At 39.7% G+C, this 11,057-nt stretch overlaps 1 pseudogene; it reads right to left on the bottom strand.

Annotated features, from left to right (window-relative positions):
- Positions 1-7,802: 7,802 nt before the first annotated feature.
- On the bottom strand, positions 7,803-10,445 carry LOC119231440 (trifunctional enzyme subunit beta, mitochondrial-like; annotated as a pseudogene).
- Positions 10,446-11,057: the final 612 nt, after the last annotated feature.

Genomic DNA, 11,057 nt, shown 5'->3' with positions numbered 1-11,057 from the left:
AAAAGAAAAGAAAAGTAAGATCATCCAGAATATGTTGTTTTGGGATATATACTGAACAATTCTGTGGACAGGATATTGTCACATCACTCATCAGATCCATCTTTAATCTCTTGAGGAAACTTCATACATTTTCCATAAGGGCTGACCCAGTCTACATTCCCATGACAATATAATAGGGTTCCTTTTTCTCCAGACTCTCACCAGCACTAGATGTTTGTGGGGTTTTTTATATAGACTATTCTCACAGGGATGATGTGGTATCTCATTTTAGTTTTGATTTGCATTTCTGTAATGATAAGTAATAATGAACATATTTTTCATGTGCCTTTTGACCATCTGTTAGTTTTCCTTGAAGAACTGTTATTTAGCTCTACTGACCATTTCTCAGGGTTATTTGTTTCTTTTATATGGAGTTGTATGAGTTTCTTAGCAGATCCTTATTAGCCCCTTGTTATATTATGTTCACAGATATTTTCTCTCATTAAGTAGGGTGTCTTTTCATTTTAGATGTGATTCTTTTGCTGTGTAGAAGCTTTACAGTTTGATGTAGTCCCGATTGTTTATATTCTCCTTTGTTTTCCTTGCTGCTGGAGACAAATCAGCAAACATATTTCTGAAGTTTATGTCATAGAGTGTTTTTGCCTATGCTTTTTATCTTCTTTTTGTTATGTGGTAAATTACATCAATTGATGTTGAACCATCCATGTGTCCCTGAAATAAATCCTACTTGGTTATATTATCCTTTTAATGCATTGTTGGATTTTTTTCCTAAATTTATTGAGGATTTTTGCTTGTGCTCATTAGGGTAATTGGTCTGTACTCTTCTTTTTTGTACTGTCTTTATTTGGTTTTGGTATTAGAATATTGTGGTCCTCATAGAATTTATTTGGAAGTATTCCTTCTCTTTCAAATTTTGAAAGAATTCGAGGACGGGTATTAGTTCAACCTTTAAGGTTTTGTAGAATTCACTTGTGAAGATTTCTGGTTGCCCTTTTATGGGACACTTTTGATTACTCTGTCAATTTCTTTGCTTGTGTTTGGTTTGTTCAGGATTTCTATTTCTTCCCTATTGTCTCAGATTGCTGTGTAATTCTAAGAATCTGTCCATCTCTTCTAGGCATATATATCTGCGGTATCTGTTGTAAATTCTCCATAGTTTCTGATCCTGGGTTTGGGTTTTTCTCCCTTACTTTTTCATTTTCTAGCCAGATATATGTGTATTATGTTTATTTGTTCAAAGAACCAGCTTTTGGTTTATTAATTTTGGAACTATGTTTTATTTTAATATCCTTTTTCATTTTTTTTGCTTTTATTTTTATTATTTCCTTTCTGCTATTGGCTTTTGGTTTTGTATGTTTCTTTTCTAGTTCCTCTAGTGGTGATTAGGTTACTTATTTGAGTTCTGTTTCTCAAAGTGTGCCTGTATTGCTACATACTTCCTTCCTAGTACCTCTTTTGGTGTGTTATAAGTTCTGGAGTGTTGTTGTCATTGCCATTTGCCTTGAGGTGTTTTTTGATTTCTACATTAACTCAGTAGTCTTCCGTACTGTGTGTTCAGTCTCTATGTATTGGAGACTTTCCCCTGCTTTCCACTTGTAATTGAATTCTAGCTTGGTACTTTATGATCAGAGATGCTTGGTATGATTTTAATCTACATGAATTTGTTATAGTTGCTTTATGACCCAATATGTGGTCAATCCTGGAGAATGGCCCATGTGCTCTGAGAAGAATGTGTATTCAGCTGCTTTAGGGGTGTGGTGTTGTCTAATTCTCTGTTTAACTGTTACATTCCTATTTATTTTCTGTGTAGTTGATCTGTCATTGGTGGGTGGGATGTTAAATCTCTTACTACAATTTTGTTTTTCCCAGTGTCTGTTTTCAGAGTTGATAGTAATTGCCTAATATAATATGATGATCCTACATTAAAGAGTAGGATTAAATTAGAGTATTATGTCTTCCTGACATGTTGTACCCTTAATCATAATAGTGCCCAACTCTGTCTTTTGTTAATTTTTTTAGCTGGAAATCTACTTTTTCAGATAAACATTAGCAATGGATGTATATCAGTAAATGTATAGCAATATATGCACATCCCTGACTTTCTCTGGCTTCTATTTGCTTGTACAATTGCTTTCCAGCCCTTTTCTGAGTCTATGCTTATCTTTGGAGTTCAGGCATGTTTTCAGGAGGCGGACGAGGATGGATTCTGTTTCCTAATCCAGTCAGATTATATGTGCCTTTTGATCATTGAGTTTAGTTCATCTATGTTTTTTGAATGAATATTTTTATTTAAAGCCTGTTGTTAACATTTGTTGTGGTTCAATATATTTCCTTTTTTTAGTTCTTTGTGTATGTTTTTCTCTCAGGTAAGATATGAGTGCTCCTTTCAATATTTCTTGGAAGGGGTGAGGTTGTAATGTTTACAGACTTCTTCAGTTTCTCTTTGTCTGAGAAAGCCTTTATTTCTCCCTCATATCTGAAGAGAGTTTTTTAGGAAGAGAGTTCTTTGACTGAGGTTTTATCTTAGAATATTTGAATCATACCATTCCATTCTCTTCTTACCATACTGTTTTTCAGAGAAGTCTGATGTTATCCTGTTTGGGGTACCTTTATAGGTTTTCTGCTTCCACTTGCCAACTTCAATACTTTTTCTTTGTCTTGAGCTCTTGGAAGTTTCACTACTATATATCTTGGTATAGGCCTCATTTTGTTTGGTATTTCAGGCATCTTTTAGCTTCCTGGATTTGTAAACTTAATTCCTTCCTTAGGTTCAGGAAGTTTTCTGCTTAATTACTTTAAATTCATTTTCTTTTCCCTTCTCTCTTTCCCTTCTGGTATTCATTATTCTTATGTTGACATTCCTCATGATGTTGGATAATCCTCAAAGTGTTTCTTCTTTTTTAAGCTTATTTGTCTCTTTTTTTTTTTTTTTTTTTTTTTTTTTTTAGGATTTGTTTTACTTACTTATGCATGCAAGAACTGGGGTTTAGGCCTAAGGTGTGGAGGGTGAGAGGTTTCACCAGAGACAGAGTGGGGTGCAGAACAGGTGGATCTACTGAAATACACTGTTGAGGGGAGCAGCAGGCAAGATAGGAGAGGTCTGCTGTGTGCCATGTAGGTTAGCTTCCTGGTCAAGGATCCAACTCATGCTTCAGTGGCTGGTGATAGCTTGATAGTGTAGAGACTTTAACCCCTGCCCCACCAGGGAGGCCCTATTTCTCTTCCTTTTCTACCTGAATTCTTTTGTTCATTCACCTCTTCAAGTACACTGATTGATTCTTCCATGTGGTTTATTCTTCTCCCATATCTTTCTCCTGAAATTTACATCTTTTATTGTTCTTTATATAGCCTGAATCTCAATATTTTTCTGATTTAGAAATTTTATTTGGTCTTCAGCTCATTGATTTTCTCATGACAATCATTGCTTTTCTGTGTTTTTTTTTTCTGTAATTTTCCATTTCTTTAAGTATCTGTATTGTGTCAAGTTTTGAACACTTTATCTGATAGGAAGAAAAGCTCTTCCAAGTCTTTGTAATTGGGTTCTAAAGATTTGTTTTTCTCTGAATGTATTGTTCCTCTGAGGATTTATGTAACTATTGTGTTTTTCCTTATCCATATTATTATTACTGGCTTTTGGTACTGTACTTCTGTTGGGTGGGTTTCTGCTGGGCACAACTCCTTATACTGTTACAGGGCAGGAATGGGGAACCCCAGAACCCCCAAACCTGCCTGCTCTAAAATAGTTCTGCCATCCGCCACATCAGCACAAAACATATATGACTTTAATGGAAAGGATCCTTAATACAATTAGTAAATAATACAAGAAGACAAAGAATATAGTTTCTAAATCAAGCACCCAAAGTTACCCATCCCCTCATGGGTAAATGTCCACCCAAACAGGATTGGCCCAGAGTACGTCCAAAAGCTTGACACAAGTCTAAAGCCCCTTTTAGTGGGGACCCACAAAAAGGATCAGAAAAAACAGACAAGTATGGGAAAAAGAGCAAAAAAAATCAAGATAAAAGCTGCCATTGTTAACCTCCCTATGGGTCTCTCACCCACATCTGTTTCAACCAGTCCATGACCAAAAGGCAAGCATAGTTTCTTCACGTGTCTCTCTGCTCCATGTGCCTCCTCCAGGCTCCTTCTGGCTCTCCAACCTGTTTCCTTCCTTCCTCAGTCCCTTCTCAGCTTTTCTCTCTTTTTTTTAGCTCCACCCTTCCTTGGGTGGGGCAGGGAACCTGGAACTTCCCCTTTTCCTGAGCACCACTCCGTTATAGTACCACACTGGCTTGGGCTCTTATCAAGAAATGTGCATGCCTGGCAGCTCAACCACTGTGTCACCAGGGAGGCTGAAACTATTCTTTAGAAGAAAGAAAATGTTACTGGACCAGCAAATGTAAAGACAAATGCACTAACTCTGTGTATTATTTGCCCTCCTCAGACTTAGGGAAGAATGGAAACAGAGGCTGGAGAAAAGGTTGAGGATGATGGACAGCTCTGATGAGAAGGAAAAGCAGACAAAAACTTGGACTGAGAGTGGCTGCCTTGTTGACTTCAAAAGAAACAAGCCATCATGGTTACTCTTCAGGGAGAAAACAAAACACCCAAGTCATGTTGAGGAACTAAACAGTGATTCTCTATTTACTCTCCCATTGTGAGAGGATTTGCATGTGAAACCTCCCCAGTGCTAATGGCAGTCATTATCCTACTCAATCCTCTCTACACAGAGAGGACAGGATGTCTGCCAATGGGATATTGAGCTTGGCTCATTTAATGTAAAAAGCTCTTGGAATTAACACTCACCATGTTTCAAAAGTCCATGTAATTTGATTTATTTCCACATTTTCTTATTATTTTGATATTTGAATGTTTTATCTAAGCTTTACAAGAGCAATTTCCTTGATGGGAATCTGGCTTCCTAAGTCTTTTGGAAAAACAGCCACATTTTTTTATATCCATTTCCCTTTTTTGGGTGAAAACTGAAATGCAACTATTTACAAAAAAAAAGCAATTATTATAAAACAATTTATTAATAAATGTGGTTTGAAATTGAACTTTTTTTTCTTCATATGAATTGGGGTTTATTTTTTCAAAACAAAGTTTAACTAGAAACTGCAGTGAAAGAAAGATAGTGTTTAATAAACTTGATTGTTACCCTCACTGTTGCGTGCATTATGTTAACTTTCTGAGCCTATCTTGGTTAACTCTCTGGTGCTATAGCAAGTATCAGCTCCAATTGTTGCGGACGCAGTCTGGAATGTATTCTCTTCTCAGACCCAGAGCATGAGCTTGAGGTCGGAGGGCTCCTCTAACCAGGGATTCTATTTTCTCCCTATGGTATTCTCTCTAGAATACAGAAGCACAAATTAAGGCCCTGGACACCAGGAACATAAGATAGCCAGAAGACCCGTGGGGGTAGATGTTAATTTGAGCCAGTGCAAAGGAGAGCTCCCAGTACTCATGGAACAGTTAATGGCATAAATGGATTCTCCCACAATACTAAAAGAACTCCTGTAGCTAAGAGAACAATGGTGTGGCAAGAATTTGGAGAGATATTCCATTTCACCACAGTTATGATATACAGAATACAATGCTACTAACTCATCAATTTGGATAAAAGAAATAAGTGACAAACTACAGCTGGGAAAATTTCAGCAATGTTTTGGGGAAAATATAATAATTTTTTGTAAAACACAGGCATTTCTGGATTTAAATATCAGGATACCTCTTAGAAACTGATGTTTACAAAAAATGTTTGAGAATGATCCAGAGGGAATATTCTGGGCAGAAAGGAAATGAGTGTGTGCAGAGGCAGAGTGAGTCTAGGTAAAAGAAATTACAAGCTTATCGGACAAGATGCCCCAAGTCCTGTTTGAAGAGGTGGAGTAAATCATGGACTGGCAAACCCCATCCAAACAGTTTGGTCCACCACTGACCATGAGACATGATAGATGAAAGCTTTAGATCTTGACTAATGATTTTCTCACAATTTCTCCCAGAGGGAGAATGTAACCAATCTGTGCATGCCTGGGCATAGCCCAAACCAGAACAAGCTATGATGCTGAGCTATCCTCTGCCTCAAACACTTACTCTTTAAATATCTTCTCCTAACTTCCTTTAAGGACCCAGGCATTTATTCTTTCCCATACTGACTCCCTCATGCAAGAGTCTCTAATAAAGGCTTGCCAGATTCAACTAGATCTAGTGATCTCTGGAGAATTCTTTCCATTGAGGGCAAAGGACCCACTCATTGGTTTCATGGCCTATAATAAGAGGGGCAGTTGGACTGCAGGGCAGAGAGGACTGGTGTTCCACAGAGGAATGAGGAAATGTACATAAGTGACAGACAATGGAGAGAGGAGCTGTTTCCTAGGAGGATGAAGAGCTGGACAAAGGCTCCTTGAATCTGGTTAATGATTTTGGATTGATCCACAGAGGAACAGGAATTCACTGATAGGTTTTAGGAAGAGGAACAAACTGACTAAATATGCATTTTTAACTTATTCAAAATTTGTAATGAAGATACACGTGTACACGAGTTTTTATAAATACATAATCTGACTATATCATAGTTGCTGGTATGTTTTATTAGTATTTTAATATCCAAATATATATGGATGTATTTTCAGATTCCATATCCTTTTCTATTGTTGTCTTTGTCTTGTCTACCGTTAAGCTAATATTATGGAAATGCTCTAATATTATGGAAACACAATATAGGTTTTTAAAAAAATGCTATATGTATATCTATATTCTTTTATCCTTGCTACCATCCCTTGTGTGTCTTTGCCTTTTGCTCCCTCCTTCCTCTTAACCTCAATGTCTTCAGGATGTTTGTTGATGTCCAGTAGTTTTTGAAAGTGTTTTATTGTCTTTATATGACTATCTAATATTTGTTTTTATTATTGACTTGTTTTGCTGCATATAATTTTTTTCCAAATTCAGTCCATTTTTTGAAAATGACTGCATTTCATCCTTTCTTATGGTTGTGTAATATTCCATGGTATGTACGTAACCCATTTTTTCTTTTTCTTTCTCAATTTTCTCCACTTTATTAGGGTCAGCCACCATGGTATTTATGTATTTAAACATTTACTGTAAATTCTTACAGATATTTTTGACTTTGAACTATTGTTCATAATTAAGTTAATTAGGCACATGGTTTGTATTTTATAAAAACCACTTTAGGGGCCTCCCTAATGGCACAAGGGATTGGGATGTAGCCCTTTGAAGCTATCCATGGCCACTGCAGCACTAGTTCCATCCCTGGCCAGGGAGCTGACCCACATGATGCAGCAAGAACTGGGGTACAGGCCAAAGGTGCGGGAGGGTGAGAGAATTCACCAGAGACAGAGCAGGGAGCAGAAAAGGCGAAGGACTGAAGTACACTGCTGAAGGGAGCAGTGGGCATGACAGGAGAGGTCCGAGGACATCTTCACAGTGCTGTGCTCAATCCACTGCACCACCAGGAGGCTCTACCATTCATGTAGTCTTTAAGGAAGAGATCAGAAAATTACTTAAATGTTTTACTGATGAGATTCTAGTAAGATGAGATTCTAGTAAGATGAGCAAATGTTTTATGTTTTACTAATGAGATTCTACTAAGAAATCCCTGAAAGAGCAATAAGCTGTGGTTACTGGAAGTCTCAGCATACTGGCAAGATATGATTGCAAAGTATTTAACAGAGAGCACAAATTTTGTTTTCTTAAGAGGAGCTAAGCACTATAGATGTCATTCAGTTGACTATGAGATTGCCTGCTGTGAGTGTTGCACCCAAACTCCAGGTCACTCCTTTTTGCTATTGTTTTGGATAAGCTTCCATTTTCATAGCATGTCCCTGTCCTCCAACTACACAGGTAGCTGCTAAGCCATACTGGCCTCCATCCTTCCATAGTCTGTTAGCAGTTGTCATAGCCAACCAGCAACCAATGGTCCCAAACAGGGTCCCAGGGGCAGCAAGCCACCCCAGTTGTTAAACTTTCCCAGTGGAGCCAATACAACCTTGTTTTTTCTACCCATGTAGTTTTGTGCAAACCAGTCAGAATCCACAGCTTTAAAAATTTGTCAAAATCTCATACTATAGACTTAGGCACACAGCAGGGGAGGAGTCAAAACAGGGGGTCAAAACAGAACTATGGGTAATGGGTGATGTGGTAGTGGGGATTTTATAGGAACTGTAAGGTCAGTGCAAGGGGCCTGGTGAAGGCCCCAGGCCATGAGCACAAGGAGGGGCTTGAAATCACAGAGAGAATTCTACCTTTGCCTCAGCTCCTGGAAACAGAGGCTTCCACCCAACACAAACAGGACATCAACCAGAAACTACAAAAACAACAACAACAACTTTGGTTCCGCATATCCAGTTTCCAGCCTAACCTTTCCTTACCCTATAAAGGACATCTTTTTTTTTTTTTTTAAGATTTTTATTTTATTTTACAATGCTGGGGTACAGGCCAGATGGCAGGAGGGTGAAAGGATTCACCAGAGACAGAGAGGGGAACAGAACAGGCAGACTGACGAAATACACTGCTGAAGGGAGCAGCAGGCGAGACAGGAAAGGCCTGTCGTGCCATGTGGGACTCTCGCCGGCAGGCCAGGATCAAACCCATGCTGCAGAGGCTGCAAACAGATTCACAGTGCAGCACTCAACCGCTTGCGCCACCAGGGAGGCCCTAAAGGACATCTTCCCCCCACAACGAGAGTGACTTCTCTGACCCCGTGGGTGGGGGTAGGTGAACCTCGCCTGGAAGCGCAGTGAAGTTCCTGCCTGTGAGAAACTTAGCCTGGCTCTCCTTCTCTACACCACACCAATCCTTTCATCTTGGTGCCAAAACCCAGGATTGAACCAGGGATCTTTCCCCTGCACCAACCTTACGGGAACTACATCTGAGAGAAGAAATCAAATATTGTACAAAAATGAACAACAATGTAAGAAAAAAAAAAATAAAATTTGCCAAAATCTGCCAGAGAAGTCTTCATGAAATTCAAAAGCATCAATATCATTCATTGTTAATTTGGCCTTTTCTAGAATTTTTGGAGGAGCATATGTGGTTCAAGTAAAAGCTGACCTTTTGGATCCTGAGACACATACACAAAATCTCTTAAATATGCCTCTGGTTTATAACCCATGGCCAGAGCTTTTTCTTCTGCCAAAATCAGTATTGCAGAAGCATCATCAGTCAGGAAAGAAGAATTTGCAGTTGTCACTGTGCCATAGGGCTTGATGAAAAGCTTTTAGTTTGGCCATCTGCTGCAGTGAGGAAGGATGAAAGCCATTATCTTTCATAACTGTATCTTTTCCTGGTACTTTGAAGAGTACAAAATCAGAAAGAGTCCTTCATTCTGTGCCTTCTGGGCCAGGCTGTGCCAGTACAGCCCGTATTCATCCTGTGGGGATGGAAAAACAGAAAAGGCAGCAGCCAGTCTGTGTGCAGAGTGACCCATGTTCTTATTGCTGGAGAACTCAACTACTGCAGGGAATTCAGGAGACAGGAAATTCAGTCTGAACTTAGAGATTAAAGACAGCAGTTTACCGGAGAGATCAGTTGCTGTCTGAGCAATTATTGAGTTCAATTATTTTCCTCATTTTCCATGAATGACATCAACTGTACATCACCTGCCACAACCATATCACCACGGCCAGAAACAATCAAGCCAACACTTGAGATCATGGTGTGGTTTGCAGAGATGCCAGCCACAGTGACAGTGTGAGCTGGAGTATAGACAGAAAAGCCTGCTTCGAGGGCAACCTTTGTAGCCACATTGCTTGTTTTACTTCCTGCATAACTGCCAAAGATGATATAATCAACAATGTCCTTTGGGACACTCATCTGATGCAACAGACCTGAAAGTGCTTCTCTAGCCACATCATGTGGCATCAGGTCTTTGTATGAAGTGCCTGACAGCAAAGATGAAGTGTGGACACCATCCATCACCACACTGGTCCTCGTGTTGGGTGGGTTAAGGTTTCTTTGATATGATCTGGACAGGTGGGACAGCTCCTAGATGAGAAGAGTTTGGCGATCTTATAAAAAGGGCCCATTTTGATACAGTGGGAAAACTTTTAAAAGTGCAAGTCAAAAGATGGAAGTCATTCTGAAATCTCAGTTCCAATCCTCAGGGCTCTGGCTGTGGGCACAGTTTGGGTCCAAGGGACAAGACTTGTTGGGATTCACTCATTTTGATACATTCATCCATTGAAGGAGATTTAGGCAGCGTCTGTAACTGGGTGCTGAAGCCAAAGACTGTTACAGATGGTGCTCTCTGGAGGGGGTGCTAGTGAGGATTGATAGCCCCAGGCAAAATACGAAGTATTGGTGGGAATGGAGACACTGATAATAAATATAAAGGACTGCAGAAGCAGCCCCTGGGATTTCACCATTTGGGATTTTAGCATTTTTAGATCTTCAATGATTCTGGGGTCAGCCATTTCTGCCCCCACCATGCTGATCTTCCAGAAGGCTATCGTGAGCCTCTGAAGGACATGGAAAGGCTTCCAGCAAACAACCTCAGAAAGAAAAGTTTGGAGGTTTGTAGGTAGCTGAGTGAGTGAAACCGTTCCCAGCTTTGCTTTGCTGCTGTTATAGCCTAGAAGGGAAGGAGAAGACCCAGAAATGGGTGCCTTGCTGAGTGTGTGAGTATGGGCTGTTTGTCAGGTTGTTCCACTGCTGCAGCTGCTGTTTCCAAGGTTGCTTGTCAGGTGCTGTGCTGGCACATCTTTGCAGGTCCAGTGAGCATCTCCTGTTGTCTTCTGAATTGGATGCCGGCCTATTTTCTGGCTGCTATATGCTTCAGGCTTTCAGTGGTGGGAAGACACTTCCATGAAGAAGTCTTCTGTTTAGGACTTTAAAACACTGGACACTACTTTGGGGGAGGTACACGGCCATTAGTGGCTTCAGTGACTCTTGGTTTTCCCTTGTTTGTTAAATAAATTCCATTATTGTTGTTCTATGAACCTGAGTAGTCTTGCAATTGTGTGCATGGGTGAAGAACTCAGACAGCGATCGTAAACTATTTGGGCAGTGTCCTTGGCCAGTTTCAGTGCCCCTTGCTGCCC

This window comes from Talpa occidentalis, unplaced genomic scaffold (genome assembly GCF_014898055.3).
Source record: "Talpa occidentalis isolate TD23 unplaced genomic scaffold, MPIMG_talOcc4v2.1 talOcc4.7, whole genome shotgun sequence".
Classification (NCBI taxonomy): Eukaryota; Metazoa; Chordata; class Mammalia; order Eulipotyphla; family Talpidae; genus Talpa; species Talpa occidentalis.
The sequence above is the reverse complement of the archived record's forward strand: the minus strand, read 5'-3'. Positions and strand labels throughout refer to the sequence as shown.